We start from the raw sequence: 17,616 nt of genomic DNA, 5'->3' as shown, positions 1-17,616 counted from the left end.
CTGCTGTTGGTGCAGATGATTATGAACTTACCCATAAGAGAGGCCTTGGTTTTCCTCATTACGGTACTACCTGGGATAACAAGAAGGAGGTTAGTGAGGACAGGTCAGAGGGGAAGTGGACAGACCATAGGGGTCCATTGGTGCGGCCGTCTCTGGGTAGACAGTTTGAGTGGTCGAGTCAGGCATCTCGCCAGGGACCGGCCCCCACGTGTTATTACTGTAAACAGAGGGGACATCTGAAGTCGAATTGTTGGAAATTGCAAAGGGAGGAGAAGCAGGGAGACTCCATTCGACCTATTGCATTGGCTCGAACCAAAGTGGACAGTCACCATGATTGTGCCCTTTCAGTTAAAGCTGAGGATACTGCTGACTTTACTAGCCCTGGACAAGACCATTATAAACCTTTTGTGTCCAACGGCCAAGTGTCTTGGGACGAGGAAGTCAAGTCTGTCGTTATTTTGAGGGATACTGGGGCTGCCCAGTCGTTGATGCTGTCTAACGTTTTACCATTGACTTTGAGTAGTTCGGGGAAAGCGAGTGCCTTAATCCAGGGCATTGCAGGTCGTTATGTCCCAGACCCCCTACATAGGGTGAACTTGAAGTCTGATTTGGTCACAGGACTCGTGATGGTAGGAATATTCCCCACTCTCCCCATAGAGGGTATTAGTTTCCTATTGGGAAATGATTTGGCTGACAATAGGGTTTGTGTTTCCCCAGTAGTGAAAGAGAGATTCCTCGAAGAGATGGAGAACCCTAACCTTCGGGACGATGTAGGTACTTTCCGGGAAATGCTTACCACCACCTGCAATGTCGCCAAGGAACATTTGAAAGTATCTCAGCGAGTAATGAAGGCCCGTTTTGACCTGAATACGACAGCTCGTAATTTTAGGCCTGGAGACAAAGTGCTAGTTTAACTACCTCTGCCTGGGGAGCCACTATTGGTGAAGTTTATTGGTCCCTACTTGGTTGAAAAAAAGCTGAGTGAGGTGAACTACGTGGCGCGGACCCATGACAGATGGAAACCCCGCCGGGTGTGCCACGTTAATATGCTTAAAAGGTACTATGAGCGTGAGGCTGACCTCGATCGGCCAGTTGGTAGGTCATGTAAAGTATCAAGATATTGACTCTAGTGAATTAGACAGCGTTGCTCTGCAAGCACCTGATAGGGAACCGATGGGGGCTTTTAGTACATGCTTTTAGTACTTTTAGTACTTACTTTTTCCACATGCGAAATTTGCATTTATGTTTGTTGAAATTATACAATGGACTACAAAATGTAAATGTTTCATGATATTTGTTATATTATATCACCTTTATTTATCCATATTGTTGAAATGAAGATCAAATAGCTGTATGTTGAAATATGTTGAAAAAGTCAAAACTTTACATGGGGTGTACTTACTTTTTCACGTGACTGTAAATATTTGGCTCTCGTTCCGGATCTAATATGTCGATGGCCCTTCAACTGACCATTCCTTGACCATTTCAACCACTGTTCTTGAAATATTTATTTTTGCCTTTTTGCCTTTTTCTTGATCTCCTCTCAAAATAATGAATCTGTGCTTTGTCCTCCAAGGCACCCGCGGTCATCATCACGACTCGCTGAGCCGCCTGTTGGTGAAGTTTCCTTTTTGGATGCACCACTTTACCCCGGGTAGGGAAGTCCCGAAAGCGACTCACTGTCGCTTCCTCGGAAACGACACGACAGCTTGACAAGTTCCGCGACGCAATCAAACAGGGTCCACGACATTCCCACCGACGTTCCGGAAGCCTGTTCAGTCCTTCTGGGAATGCTGCAGTCTGTATGTATTTTATTTTTCATGGTCGTCTGCTCGACCCACCAGAATTGATTCATGAAGTTTCTTTCGAAATTTCGCGTAAACACAAGAATTTTTTTTTTTTAATGTTTGAGGCAAGTCACATGACGGGACGTGTTTGGTCAACAAACAGCGATGGAAAGGAAGGTTTTGGTGGCGAGACGTGCAGTCAGTCGGGCTTTCTCACCGTGACTTCGCTCCCTCTGTTGGTGCTTCGATTACCGTGAGTTATAATATAATAAGAGTTCCTTAAAGGGGTCCATTGGGCCCATCAAAACCTGTGCTATGGTTCCCAACATATGGTTGTTTGTCCGTGCTCTGTTGCTTTTTTAAAAATGCTGAACGTTTCGCTGAAAAAGGATCTATCTTAGATGAGAAAATCCGAATACGTTTTCTGATGATGAAAATTATTATTAACTATTTTCATTTCACAGCATTTTTTATTCATGCCATACCTTTTCATGGTTCTTGGGAGTGTCAAAGTACCTTATTGAGTAAGGGATGCACTGCCAGGTAATAGGGCTGGAGTTTCGAAACATTGTCAAAGGCATTGTGGGGTCCTTAATGTCCATCAGTTGTGACTAATACATGTAGATGGGTTTGCAATTGAATGTCTTACCTGGCAGACTGTGTACTCGTATTGATCCAACACCCTGACTGTGAAACACCAGCATGATAGTAATCCGTTTGGATCGGACAGTGACCAGAGGCATTGATCAGGATTCGTTCCACTTAATGGAAAACAATGGAGGTTAGATGGCTGGTATCAACGGCTCATACTGATGCACTTAGGGGCCAGCGCCACCAAAGATCGTCCCGAGCCAAGAAGAGGATTTGACCTGGCCTAATCCAAAAAGGCATGTGGCCAATAGCGATGTTCACTGTTTATAAACAAACCCACCATATCCGCGCATGCGCAGCAGCCTGGTTGACAAAAGCGCAGCGTTTTCGTTTTGCACAATGGCGTTGCTCGACACACATGTGATCGTTTCGGAGTATTTTAATAGTCTTGACACTGTTGCAAAATCTCGGTACAAATCGAAGTTGAGTAATAGGAATGGTGAGGATATTCTTCCGGATCCATTTGCATTGAAAGGATGGCAAAACAATCCATCTTGCTGGCCAGATTTGAACTACGGCGACGTGTACACGTACTTGATCGACACACCGGGTATCTACACAAGGGAGTCACTGAAGGCATTCAGGTCACTAGAGGCATACAATTTTTTTTTAAGTGGTCATGAGAAGCCACTGTGGTATCATGCGATCGGGAATGATGTACCATTCTGCTTTATCAAAGGCAAAGTCATACCATCACAGCGTCTCAACAACAAACCTATAACTGCCACTTTGAAACTGCTGGCAGTGATGACCGGTTTACCCGCACCCACTTTTGATACAACCCCACTTTTGATACAACCCCACTTTTGATACAACCCCACTTTCATTGGACATGCTTTGACACAACACCCTTGGATAAAACCCCGACACACACACACACACACACACACACACACACACACACACACACACACACACACACACACACACACACACACATCCACACACACGCACATCCCCACATCCACACACATGCACATCCGTTTACCTGAAAGGCAACGAAGCTCTGTTAGAAAACTAAACAAACAAAACAAACCAAAATGACATGCAACTTCTTTTCTTCCTAAAATCAACACAAAGTTAATAACAAAAAAAACCTGTAAATTTCACAAACTTGACAAGAAATGTGTACTACAAACACGAGTGTGCGCTGTTGGGTTCCATTGTTTTCTCCGAATGGCATTTATCCAAGCCGATCGTTTGGGTTCTTTCTCTGGAATTCTATAGAAACTTATTCCCGAGTTCTTTTCAAATCTATTTATGCAATTAACAACACAGCAGCTCACAGGCATTGTCCTTGAAATGGTGTCACGTCAATGATCGTAAAACTTCACGACTTAGAGACGGCCAGCATGGTTGGTGTTTTGCCAACCAAAACAAAGAGCGCGGTCACGTGATCGGGTACATGACGTCACGGTAAATCAAAAAAAAGAAAGCAATTAGGTTGCTTTGTCTGACGGGCAAAGAAAAATGCATTTCGGGAAAAGAAATGCCTGAAAAAGTCTGACGACATTGCCGAGCAAGCATAGAGTGTGAGAGGCTTCTAGAATTTATCATATCCTTTGACTACGAATAATTTTGTCCTCAAGTCTTTAGAAGCCTTGAGGAGGCGGACATCGAAATTTCCTCAAAAGTATTCGCTGATTCCAATTTGTCCTGTATTTAGTCAATTGAGGCTATCTTAAATAGCCACATCACCATCTCAGATGGCACTATTCATGCTGGAATCAAGAAAATTATAATTGGCGATTTTTTTTTCTTCATAATCACCATATACCTGTTACCTGCACATGCCTACTTACAGTCGTGTTGTCTGCCGTAGCTCTTTACTTATGCTTAGGTATTCAATTGTTGGCGAGAGTCTACTAGCGCTATTTTGAAGTGGTTTTCCTTCATAGGATTTTCTGTGAAAATCTCAAAATGGTGTTTTCATGTGCATCACAATCTGCAAAGAAAGTGGAAAATATCCATTCATGGCGAGCATGACATGGATGAAATTTCCACGAGATCAGACTTCGCTGCCTCACTGTAAGAGACTGCTGAGACTTGGGAGGGAAAGCCTAGATGGAATGGCAGACAAACGTCATGAAAAATCACTCATAGAGTGATACTTGGCAAAAGAGAATGAAACACCAGACCGGAGTGATCAACATACTTGTCAAAAAAAACAAGACCGAAAGTCTAACAGCGGCGTATAAACCACAAACACACATGATTAGCTTTTCAAACGGTCGCTAATGCTGTCTTTAACATTAAACAAAGAAATTTGGAGGAATCTCGACATCTCTGAGGTAAGTTTTACTTATTGAACTGAGGGAAGATCTACTGTAATCTATATTATACCCCACAAGGATTGGGTACGTACCGTTTTGTTGGAATAGACGTAACGCTGATTCTTTCGAGCTTTGATGGTCATTTTAACAATCGGTTTGTTTGTGTTTCATTGAATGAAAATCGTTATGGTAGAGCATGGCGATTGTGATATATGACAGATTCGACTATGTTCGGCATGAACGAAATTAGGATTAAAATGGCGGTGTGTGGAGAGTCAGCCGCCGTACCGCCGTAATGACATCAGATGTAATCACATCACCCTGTCATGTAACCAGATTCTCAGCTCTGATTGATATATGTTTGAGGGGACATACATACATGCATACAGATGGACAAACACTGTTTGAGACGCATTTGCCCTACGGGCGAAGCCGTAAAAAAAAATAATTGCCAAGTAATAACGCACAAGACCAACCAATAGATTTGAAAAAACTTCAATTTTCGCAATTAACAAACAGAACCAGACAGACAGACAGGGGTGAAAACATAACCTCCATCCACATTTGGTGGCAGAGGTAATGAAATACAGAAATATCCACTTAACATAAGTATTCAACCCCCTGAGTCAATACTTCATAGAAGCACCTTTGGCAACGATTACAGCTTCGAGTCTCTTTGGTATGTCTGTATCAGCTTTGCACATCTGGATTTGGGGAGTTTCTCCCATTTATTCTGCAGATTTGCTCAAGCTCTGTCAAGTTGGATGGGAAACATCAGTGAACAGCATTCTTCAAGTCTTTCCACAGATACTCAATGAGATTCAAGTCTGGGCCTTGGCTGGGCCACTCAAGGACCTTCATATTCTTGTTCTGAAGCCATTTCAGTGTTGCTTTGGCTGTATGCTTGAGGTCATTGTCCTCTTGGAACTTAAATCTTCTCCACAGTTGAAGGTCTTTTGCAATCTTAAGCAGGTTGTCCTCAAGGATTTGCCTGTATTTGGCTCCATTCATTGTTCCCTCTGTCCTTACAAGTCTCCCAGTCCCTGTCACTGAAAAGCTTCCCCATAGCATGATGCTGCCACCACCATATTCTTTCCATTTCCTAATGATGGAGCTCACTGTGCTCTTGGAAACTTTCAACACTAAAATTGTTTTATACCCTTCCCCAAATCTATGCTTCCTCACAATTCTATCTCGGAGTTCTACGAACAGTTTCTTGGACTTCATGGTTGACGTCTCTCAGTTATCCTGCCCCTGCCCTCTTTATCCATAGTGGGTCCAAATGAAGAAGTGAAACTGCTCAATCATACAAATCACATGCAACAAGGAAAATATCTTCTCCGAAGAGAAAAGAGAATAAACAAAACTTAGAGTGCCCAGTGGCGGATCCAGGGGGGGTGGGGCTGCAGGGGGTGTACACCCCCCTTCGATTCAGCAGGAGGGTTCAGGGGGTGTGTACCCCACCCCCCCCCCCCTCCCCTCTGCAACGCAACGGCATGGATGTGCTGGAGGCATACTCTATGATTGACGACAAGAAGGACGCGCTCACTCAACTAGGGTCAAATGCTGAAACTGAATTCTCTCTGCGGTTCGATCACGCTAAGGCCATGATAGAATCTGTAGGAGGTGACGTCACAATGCCGAGAGTTGTAAAACGACAAATCCATGGTCCAAACACTGCCGCCAATACTCCCTTGCTCTTCTACCTCAGAAACATGACCATGCCATTTCTCGACCACCTCAGCCAGGAAAGGGATACCGATTCTGTGCTGAAAATCGGGAAGGTAGTGATCTGTTTCTGCTGATACCATCCGCAATAATCGCCGATACCTGCGACATTCCAGCCCTACATCAGAAGCTATTGCGTTGGGAAAACGACATGGAACACCCAGCCGGACTGATAAATGAGCTTAGAGACTGGCAGATGTTTTGGAGAAGGAAGCCCAACAACACGCTTCCAAGCACATTCATGGATTGTTTCTGCGCAGTAGATGGAGACGAATTTACATCCATCAAAGTCCCACTCCATATTGGATGCACCCTCCCTGTAGGCTCCTGTGAGGCCGAACGCTCATTTTCTTGCCTGCGTCGTCTGAAGACCTTCCTAAGAAATTCCATGGGAGAAAGTCGGATGGCATCTCTGGCCCTCATGAACATACACCATGACTTCACCATATCCCCACATGATGTGTGTGACATTTCCATTCAGGAACACAAGCGCCGTCTATTCCAAAATAGCATAATTTACCATTAATAAAATAATTCACATTCCGCTGTCCGATCTGATCTCTTTTGTGGGGAGAACCCCCTGCCTTGAGCTTCACAACCTCGGCGCATGGCGGTGCCGGGCTTTGACCAGCACCTATTAAGCTGCTCTATACACCTTAACATGGCGTACGTTTAGAAACATGGGAATTCTTCTGGATTCTTTGTAGTTAATTAGCCTAATTAACTCAGGAGATCATAACAATCATTTCGCGAGAACTACACAAATCAGAAATTCCATATCAGAAAGCTCCAGTAGAACTACACAGAAAACATGCCGCACGCATGCACAACACACACAAACACACACACACACACACACACACACACACACGGACACACACACACACACACACGGACACACACACACACAAACGGACACACACACACACACACACACACACACACACACACAAACGGACACACACACACACACATACACACACACGGGGATACACACACAAACACACACACAGGGACATACACACACACACACACACAAACACATACACACACAGGGACACACACAGAAACACAGAAACACAGAACCACACACACACACACACACACAGGGACACCCCCCCCCCCCCCTCCCCCACGTCTTGAAATTTCTGGATCTGCCCCTGGTGCTGTATTGTAAAGGAAAGAACTTGTGATGTGATGGAACAACCTAAGGAACCTCTCAGCCCTAAATTCATAGAACCATCAACTTTTGCAACGTTGATGGTTTTATGAATGAAACTTTCTGGAATTGATGATAAAGATTTTAGACTAATTTTTGCACGACACATAGCTGTAACAGAAATATGAAGTTGTTCAGGTTTGCTTGGAATGAGTAAGGCAGTTGTCCTTCACTCGAGAGTAGTTAATGCATGAAAGGCATTGGCATGTACTATATGTGTGGATGGGTGACTGTGTACAAGTATAGTGATTGTGATATCTGTGAGAAGGTGTCATAAAAAGTGAATGCACTGTTCATCCCACACCCTAACAACCCCTCTCATATCATTCCCCCAAATAATCCTGGTGAGGGGGCCATGTGCCTACACCCCTGTTCACCTTCCCGTTACTCTTTCACGTTCCCTTCCCACCCCCCCCCCCCCCAAAAAAAAAATCCTGGTGGTGTTCCTTCTTTTTATTTTTTCGTATGTCCCATGCTACCTGGTAGACGTTTGCAGCACATGGCTGCAATTAGTATCACTCACAGGTTTTGTAGCTGTGCCGCTGATGCAGTACCTCATGTAGGTTACAGCAGGAATTTAGAATTTAGTCATGGTGCTGGCAAAGCTCGACCACTCTGCACAAAGGACACCGAACTCTAAAGTCCACCAACCAATGCTGGCAAACAGGACGCCCAGTTTAACATCCATTTGAGGGACAGCACACACATTGATGAATCCCCCTGCCTGGGAAACACCGGGATGACAGTTTATAGCCGGGTCGGGATTCAAACCCAGGCTAGACAGCTTATATAGCATGAGCTTGGAGGTGAGTGTGCGTACCTCTCGGTTATCCTGTCTCCTTCCACATTCCTCCTCCCTCCCCTCCTACAGTGAAATTGAGTGAATTAAATGTTAGACTGAATGAATGTGGTGTTGATAAAGCACGGGGATAAAATGGGTCAGATGGCCACCTCCTGCAACAGAGTTGCTTGTATTCATTTTTTTATTTTTTTTGTATACAAGATCGAGGCTCGTATTTATTTCGTTTGAACATTATTTATATCATATCTGAATTGAAACAAGCATTCTGAGTATTGCGCTGCAATACTTGTCCCCTACCAAAGTTCAAAGTGCCATAACTTGTCAAAGTGTCAAAAATGATCGAATATGCAAATTTATGCATGGTTACATGAGGTATGCTGACACACATGTGTGTCACGCCTCGCCTCGTTGATAAGCCCACAAGGTCGCTCCATGGAGCAGCCTGCACGTATTGCACTGTGTGAATTATATAATTACCAACTCACAGTCTGAGGTACTCGCGATTCAAGAGATATCCATTAAAAAAAAAAAAATTTCGTTTAATTAACGATATCTGCCAAACCACGTGCCCCATCGCAAATTCCAAGAGGACATTTTAGTAGACTGACATGCTGAACAGATCTGTGAAGTTTCCCCTCGATTGGATCAAAAATGAGGGAGGAGCTCGGTTTTAAAGGTTCATGCTTAAAAACGTCATAACTCTGAAACCATGTGACGCATGACATCATGCTCGCTGACTTTTTTGTTCGTCATGGTTATGCCATTCTGCCTGCAAAGTTTGGCCTCGATCTGTTCAGCCGTTGCAGAGAAAAAGGGAAAAACAATATGGCGGCCGAACCACGTGACCTGTGACGTCATAATTACCATTAAAATATTCTCCAGACCGAGTCCCCCCTACGGTGAAAATTTGATCTCAATCGGTCCAATTATTGCAGAGAATTTTTTTTAAAGGAAATTAAAGCTTAAAATGGCACTGAGTTAAGGATCATCAGAATTATCAGAATTACCAAAGTTCAAAGTGCCATAACTTTGTTTAAAATGATCGAAACGTCGTGAAGTTCGAACTTGACCTGTAAATTATCATGAGGAAACCTTGTGCCAAGTTTGAAATCATTAGCTTTAAGCGTTTAGAAAAAACGTCCGGAAAACTGTTCTTTGCATGACAGACTGAGGGACTGAGGGACTGAGGGACTGAGGGACTGAGGAACTGACGGACTGACGGACTGACGGACTGACAGACGGACAGACGGAGGGACGGACTGACGGACTGACGGACTGACGGACTGACGGACTGACAGACGGACAGACGGAGGGACGGAGGGACGGACTGACGGACTGACGGACTGACGGACTGACGGACAGACGGACGGACTGACGGACTGACGGACTGACAGACTAACAGACTGACGGACTGACGGACTGACGGACTGACGGACTGACAGACGGAGGGACGGCGTGCAAACCTATAGTCCCCTACCGTTGTACACCGGTAGGGGACTAATAAAATATGCTTGTAAGAAGACAAATTGTACTCTTGATCTGAATTTGTACTCTTTTTATGGGTCACGTTAACTGTGAAAACATAAATAGGCACATGCTGTTGGTAAAAAGATTGACAATTTATTGTATTTCTTATGGAAATTTACTAGCTGATGTTTTTTTATCAGCATTAAAAACGTTGCTCGAATTTTTATTTTGTGCACATGTTTTATTTTACTTGCAGATGTTTTATTTTGTACTGTACTTCATTATGAGCAGAAGAACCAGTCTCGGTGGTGTAATGGTTGGACTGTTAGAGCATCTGCAAGTTTGCATTGTTAAAACCTTTTCATGCAAAACTTTCTTTCGACTTGCAATATGCTCTAAACCCAAGTTGTTCTTCCTCTTCCTCCTCTTCTTGGGAGGTCAGACTTTTGAATTTCAGCTGTCAGAAGCAAAAAACTTTTTAAATGGTATGTACTGCTTCATTCCTTGATGCTCAGCATTTTAAAAGGATAGAGCAAGGACAAGCAACCATATGTTGGCAACCATTTTGCAAACTTGATGGGCCTAATGATCTCTTCCTGTGTTGAATTTCCTTGTCAGGGAACTTATATAATGTAGTTGAGTGTGCACTGTTTCATTAATCCAAATAGTTTCAGAAGGCAAATATTACAAATGGCAACTACAAAGCGTTTGAAAATGCAAAGCCCGTCCGTGCCCGCTTTGTATTCAGACATCTTGTGTATGCTAAACATCACCAAAACAACCTTGACCTTTGACCTTTTGATGTAAAAAAAAAATCGGCTTCCAGCTTTTGATAAGTGAACCAATTCAGTGACCACATATGCAATGAAATGGAAAACGAAATACTACATTGGAGTCATCAGAAAGAAACCCGAATGTGCAAAGAGCAAAAATGGAGTCATCAGGAGGAACCGGGATAGGATTCGGGTTTCAGCCGCAACTCCTCCACCATCAAACCCATCCAAGCGCAGGTAAGTGAACCTTCCAGAAAAAATCTGTGCAAGAATTCACCTCTCTTTTGACAGATACATGAAGAAAGAAAGAAAGAAAGAAAAAGCAAGAATTAGAATGAATAAGGAGAACTAACTAACTCTGAGCCCTAACACCGAACCCTAACGCCTAGCCCTAACTCCTAGCCCGAATTCCTAGCCCTATCTCCGAGCCCTAACTCCTAGCCCTATCTCATAGCCCTATCTCCTAGCCCTATCTCCTAGCCCTATCTCCGAGCCCTATCTCCTAGCCCTATCTCCTAGCCCTATCTCCGAGCCCTATCTCCGAGCCCTATCTCCGAGCCCTATCTCCGAGCCCTATCTACGAGCCCTATCTCCGAGCCCTATCTCCGAGCCCTATCTCCGAGCCCTATCTCCGAGCCCTATCGCCGAGCCCTATCGCCGAGCCCTATCTACGAGCCCTATCTCCGAGCCCTATCTCCTAGCCCTATCTCCCAGCACTAGCTCTTAGCCCCAGCTCCTAGCCCTATCTCCTAGCCCTATTTCCGAGCCCCAGCACCTAGCCCTATCTCCTAGCCCTATCTCCTAGCCCTATCTACGAGCTCTATCTCCGAGCCCTATCTCCTAGCCCTATCTACGAGCCCTATCTCCGAGCCCTATCTCCTAGCCCTATCTCCCAGCACTAGCTCTTAGCCCCAGCTCCTAGCCCTATCTCCTAGCCCTATTTCCGAGCCCCAGCACCTAGCCCTATCTCCTAGCATGAGCTCCTTCCCTTAACTCCTAGCACTAGCTCATTCCCTTAACTCCTAGCCATAGTTCCTAGCCCTAACTCCTAGCCCTAATGCCTAGCCCTAACTCCTAGCCCTAACTCCTAGCCCTAACTCCTTGCCCTAACTCCTAGCCCTAATGCCAAGCCCTAACACCTAGCCCTAGCTCCTTCCCTTTACTCCTAGCTCTAACACCTAGCCATAGCTCCTTCCCTTAACTCCTAGCCCTAACGCCTAGCCCTAACGCCTAGCCCTAACGCCTAGCCCTAACGCCTAGCCCTAACGCTGAGCCCTAACTCCTATCCCTAACTCCTATCCCTAACTCCTATCCCTAACTCCTATCCCTAACTCCTTCCCTTAACTCCTAGCCCAAACTCCTAGCCCTAGTTTCTATCCCTAGTTTCTATCCCTAGTTCCTATCCCTAGTTCCTATCCCTAATTCATATCCCTAGTTCTTAGCCTGAGTTCCGAGCCCTAGTTTCAATCCCGAGGTCCTATCCATAGTTCCTATCCCTAGTTCTTTCTTAGCCCTAGTTCCTAGCCCTAGTTCCTTTCCCAAGTTCCTTTCCCGAGGTTCCTGTCCCTAGTTCCTGTCCCTAGTTCCTGTCCCTAGTTCCTGTCCCTAGTTCCTATCCCTAGTTCCTATCCCTAGTTCCTATCCCTAACTCCTAGCCCTAGTTCCTATACCATACTTTCTATCCCTAGTCCCTATCCTTAGTTCATATCCCTAGTTCCTATCCATAGTTTCTAACCCTGGTTCCTATCCCTAGTTTCTATCCCTAGTTCCTATCCCTAGTTTCTATCCCTAGTTCCTATCCCTAGTTTCTATCCCTAATTTATATCCCGAGTTCCTATCCCGAGTTCCTATCCCTAGTTCCTATCCCGAGTTCCTATTCCTAGTTCCTAACCCTAGTTCCTATCCCTAGTTCCTATCCCTAGTTCCTATCCGGAGTTCCTATCCCGAGTTCCGATCCCTAACTCCTAGCCCTAGTTCCTATCCCTAGTTCCTATCCCTAGTTCCTATCCCTAACTCCTATCCCTAGTTCATATCCCTAGTTCCTATCCCTAGTTCCTATCCCTAGTTCCTATCCATAGTTTATATCCCGAGTTCCTATCCTGAGTTTCTATCCCTAGTTCCTATCCCTAGTTCCTATCCCTAGTTTATATCGATAGTTCCTATCCCTAGTTCCTATCCATAGTTCCTATCCCGAGTTTTCAGCCCTAGTTCCTGTCCCTAGTTCCTGTCCCTAGTTCCTGTCCCTAGTTCCTTTCACAAGTTCCTATCCCTAGTTCCTATCCATAGTTCCTATCCCGAGTTCCTATCCCTAGTTCCTATCCCTAACTCCTAGCCCTAGTTCCTATCCATACTTTCTATCCCTAGTCCCTATCCTTATTCCGAACCATAGTTTCTAACCCTGGTTCCTATCCCTAGTTCCTATCCCTAGTTTCTATCCCTAGTTTCTATCCCTAGTTCCTATCCCCAGTTCCTATCCCTAGTTCCTATCCCTAGTTCCTGTCCCTAGTTCCTATCCATAGTTCCTATCCATAGTTCCTATCCCTAGTTTATATCCCGAGTTCCTATCCCTAGTTCCTATCCCTAGTTCCTATTCCTAGTTCCTATCCCTAGTTCCTATCCCTAGTTCCTATCCCGAGTTCCTATCCCTAGTTCCTATCCTGAGTTCCTATCCCGAGTTCCGATCCCTAACTCCTAGCCCTAGTTCCTATCCCTAGTTTCTATCCATACTTTCTATCCCTAGTCCCTATCCTTATTCCGAACCATAGTTTCTAACCCTGGTTCCTATCCCTAGTTCCTATCCCTAGTTCCTATCCCTAGTTCCTATCCCTAACTCTTAGCCCTAGTTCCTATCCCTAGTTCCTATCCCTAGTTCCTATCCCGAGTTTCTATCCCTAGTTCCTATCCCTAGTTCCTATCCCTAGTTCCTATCCCGAGTTTATATCCCTTGTTCCTATCCCTAGTTCCTATCCCTAGTTCCTATCCCTAGTTCCTATCCCTAACTCTTAGCCCTAGTTCCTATCCCTAGTTCCTATCCCTAGTTCCTATCCCTAGTTCCTATCCCGAGTTTCTATCCCTAGTTCCTATCCCTAGTTCCTATCCCTAGTTCCTATCCCTAGTTCCTATCCCTAGTTTATATCCCTTGTTCCTATCCCTAGTTCCTATCCCTAGTTCCTATCCCTAGTTCCTATCCCTAGTTCGAATCCCTAGTTCCTATCCCTAGTTCCTATCCCTAGTTCCTGTCCCGAGTTCCTGTCCCTAGTTTCTGTCCCTAGTTTCTGTCCCTAGTTTCTGTCCCTACTTTCTGTCCCTAGTTTCTGTCCCAGGTTTCTATCCCTAGTTTCTATCCCTAGTTTCTATCCCAAGTTCCTATCCCTAGTTCCTATCCCTAGTTTCTATCCCTAGTTTCTATCCCTAGTTCCTGTCCCTAGTTCCTATCCCTAGTTCCTATCCCGAGTTCCTATCCCGAGTCCCTATCCTTAGTTCCTATCCCTAGTTCCTATTCATAGTTTCTAACCCTGGTTCCTATCCCTAGTTTCTATCCCTAGTTCCTATCCCTAGTTCGTATCCCTAGTTCCTATTCCTAGTTCCTATCCCTAGTTCCTATCCCGAGTTCCTATCCCAAGTTCCGATCCATAACTCCTAGCCCTAGTTCCTATCCCTAGTTCCTATCCATAGTTCCTATCCATAGTTCCTATCCCGAGTTCATATCCCTAGTTCCTATCCCTAGTTCGTATCCCTAGTTCCTATCCCTAACTCCTTGCCTTAGTTCCTATCCCTAGTTCCTATCCCGAGTTCCTATCCCTAGTTCCTATCCCGAGTTCCTATCCCTAGTTCCTATCCCGAGTTTCTATCCCGAGTTTCTATCCCGAGTTCCTATCCCTAGTTCCTATCCCTAGTTCCTCTCCCTAGTTCCTATCCCTAGTTCCAATCCATAGTTCCTGTCCTTAGTTCCTGTCCCTAGTTCCTATCCATAGTTCCTATCCCTAACTCCGAGCCCTAGTTCCTATCCATAGTTCCTATCCCGAGTTCCTATCCCTAGTTCTTATCCCTAGTTCCTATCCCTAACTCCTAGCCCTAGTTCCTGTCCCTAGTTCCTATCTCTAGTTTCTATCCCTAGTTATGATCCCGAGTTCCTATCCCTAGTTCCTATCCCTAGTTTCTATCGCTAGTTCCTATCCCTAGTTCCTATCCCTAGTTCCTATCCCTGGTTCCTATCCCTAGTTTCTATCCCTAGTTCCTATCCCTAGTTCGTATCCCTAGTTTCTATCCCGAGTTCCTATCCCTAGTTCCTATCCCTAGTTCCTATCCCTAGTTCCTATCCCTAGTTCCTATCCCGAGTTTCTATCCCTAGTTCCTATCCCTAGTTCCTATCCCTAGTTCCTATCCCTAGTTCCTATCCCTAACTCCTATCCCTAGTTCCTATCCCTAGTTCCTATCCCGAGTTTCTATCCCTAGTTCCTATCCCTAGTTCCTATCCCTAGTTCCTATCCCTAACTCCTAGCCCTAGTTCCTATCCCTAGTTCCTATCTCTAGTTTCGATCCCTAGTTACAATCCCTAGTTCCTATCCCTAGTTCCTATCCCAAGTTCCTATCCCTAGTTCCTATCCCTAGTTTCTATCCCTAGTTCCTATCCCTAGTTTATATCCCTAGTTTCTATCCCTAGTTCCTGTCCCTAGTTCCTATCCCGAGTTCCTATCCCGAGTTCCTATCCCTAGTTTCTATCCCTAGTTTCTATCCCTAGTTTCTATCCCTAGTTTCTATCCCTAGTTTCTATCCCTAGTTCCTATCCCTAGTTCCTATCCCTAGTTCCTCTCCCTAGTTCATATCCCTAGTTTTTAGCCCTAGTTCCTATCCATAATTCCTATCCCTAGTTCCTATCCCTAGTTCCTAGCCCTAACTCCTCGCCCTAGTTCCTCGCCCTAGTTCCTCACCCTAGTTCCTCACCCTAGTTCCTCACCCTAGTTCCTATCCCTAGTTCCTATCCCTAGTTCCTATCCCTAGTTCCTATCCATAGTTCCTATCCCTAGTTTTTAGCCCTAGTTCCTAGCCCTAGTTCCTATCCCTAGTTCCTATCCCTAGTTCCTATCCATAGTTCCTATCCCAAGTTCCTATCCCTAGTTCCTATCCCTAGTTCCTATCCCTAGTTCCTATCCCTAGCTCCTATCCCTAGTTCCTATCCATAACTCCTAGCCCTAGTTCCTAGCCCTAGTTCCTAGCCCTAGTTCCTATCCCTAGTTCCTATCCCTAGTTCCTATCCATAGTTCCTATCCATAGTTTATATCCCGAGTTCCTATCCCGAGTTTCTATCCATAGTTCCTATCCCTAGTTCCTATCCCTAGTTCCTTGCCCTAGTTCCTATCCCTAGTTCCTGTCCCTAGTTCCTATCCCTAGTTCCTTTCGCAAGTTCCTTTCCCAAGTTCCTTTCCCAAGTTCCTATCCCTAGTTCATATCCATAGTTCCTATCCATAGTTCCTATCCCTAACTCCTAGCCCTAGTTCCTATCCATACTTTCCATCCCTAGCCCCTATCCTTAGTTCCTATCCCTAGTTCCTATCCATAATTTCTAACCCTGGTTCCTTTCCCTAGTTTCTATCCCTAGTTCCTATCCCTAGTTCCTATCCCTAGTTTCTATCCCGAGTTCCTATCCCTAGTTTCTATCCCTAGTTTCTATCCCTAGTTCCTATCCCTAGTTCCTGTCCCTAGTTCCTGTCCCTAGTTCCTGTCCCTAGTTCCTGTCCCTAGTTCCTATCCCTAGTTCCTATCCCTAGTTCCTATCCCGAGTTCCTATCCCGAGTCCCTATCCTTAGTTCCTATCCCTAGTTCCTATTCATAGTTTCTAACCCTGGTTCCTATCCCTAGTTTCTATCCCTAGTTCCTATCCCTAGTTCGTATCCCTAGTTCCTATTCCTAGTTTCTATCCCTAGTTTATATCCCTAGTTCCTATCCCTAGTTCCTATCCCTAGTTCCTATCCTTAACTCCTAGCCCTAGTTTCTATCCCTAGTTCCTATCTCTAGTTTCGATCCCTAGTTACAATCCCTAGTTCCTATCCCTAGTTCCTATCCCAAGTTCCTATCCCTAGTTCCTATCCCTAGTTTCTATCCCTAGTTCCTATCCCTAGTTTCTATCCCTAGTTTCTATCCCTAGTTCCTGTCCCTAGTTCCTATCCCAAGTTCCTATCCCTAGTTTCTATCCCTAGTTTCTATCCCTAGTTTCTATCCCTAGTTCCTATCCCTAGTTCCTCTCCCTAGTTCATATCCCTAGTTTTTAGCCCTAGTTCCTATCCATAATTCCTATCCCTAGTTCCTATCCCTAGTTCCTAGCCCTAACTCCTCGCCCTAGTTCCTCGCCCTAGTTCCTATCCCTAGTTCCTATCCCTAGCTCCTATCCCTAGTTCCTATCCATAACTCCTAGCCCTAGTTCCTAGCCCTAGTTCCTAGCCCTAGTTCCTATCCATAGTTCCTATCCATAGTTTATATCCCGAGTTCCTATCCCGAGTTCCTATCCCGAGTTTCTATCCCTAGTTCCTATCCCTAGTTCCTATCCCTAGTTCCTTGCCCTAGTTCCTGTCCCTAGTTCCTATCCCTAGTTCCTTTCGCAAGTTCCTTTCCCAAGTTCCTTTCCCAAGTTCCTATCCCTAGTTCCTATCCATAGTTCCTATCCATAGTTCCTATCCCTAACACCTAGCCCTAGTTCCTATCCATACTTTCTATCCCTAGTCCCTATCCTTAGTTCCTATCCCTAGTTCCTATCCATAATTTCTAACCCTGGTTCCTATCCCTAGTTTCTATCCCTAGTTCCTATCCCTAGTTCCTATCCCTAGTTTCTATCCCGAGTTCCTATCCCTAGTTTCTATCCCTAGTTCCTATCCCTAGTTCCTGTCCCTAGTTCCTATCCCAAGTTCCTATCCCGAGTTTC

General features: G+C 45.0%; 1 protein-coding gene across 1 annotated transcript in view; it reads left to right on the top strand.

The window, feature by feature from the left end:
- Positions 1 to 1,936: 1,936 nt before the first annotated feature.
- The window catches only part of LOC137412486 (PH and SEC7 domain-containing protein 3), a 196,756-nt gene continuing 181,076 nt past the window's right edge, over positions 1,937 to 17,616 (top strand). The window contains exon 1 of the mRNA XM_078776658.1: positions 1,937 to 2,040. The gene's annotated coding sequence lies outside the window, so the exon portion shown is untranslated. The remainder of the gene's footprint in view (positions 2,041 to 17,616) is intronic.

This window comes from Myxine glutinosa, chromosome 4 (assembly GCF_964187855.1).
Source record: "Myxine glutinosa chromosome 4, kmMyxGlut1.1, whole genome shotgun sequence".
NCBI classification, from domain to species: Eukaryota; Metazoa; Chordata; class Myxini; order Myxiniformes; family Myxinidae; genus Myxine; species Myxine glutinosa.
Note: the sequence above shows the minus strand (reverse complement) of the source record. Positions and strands in the feature narration are given on the sequence as shown.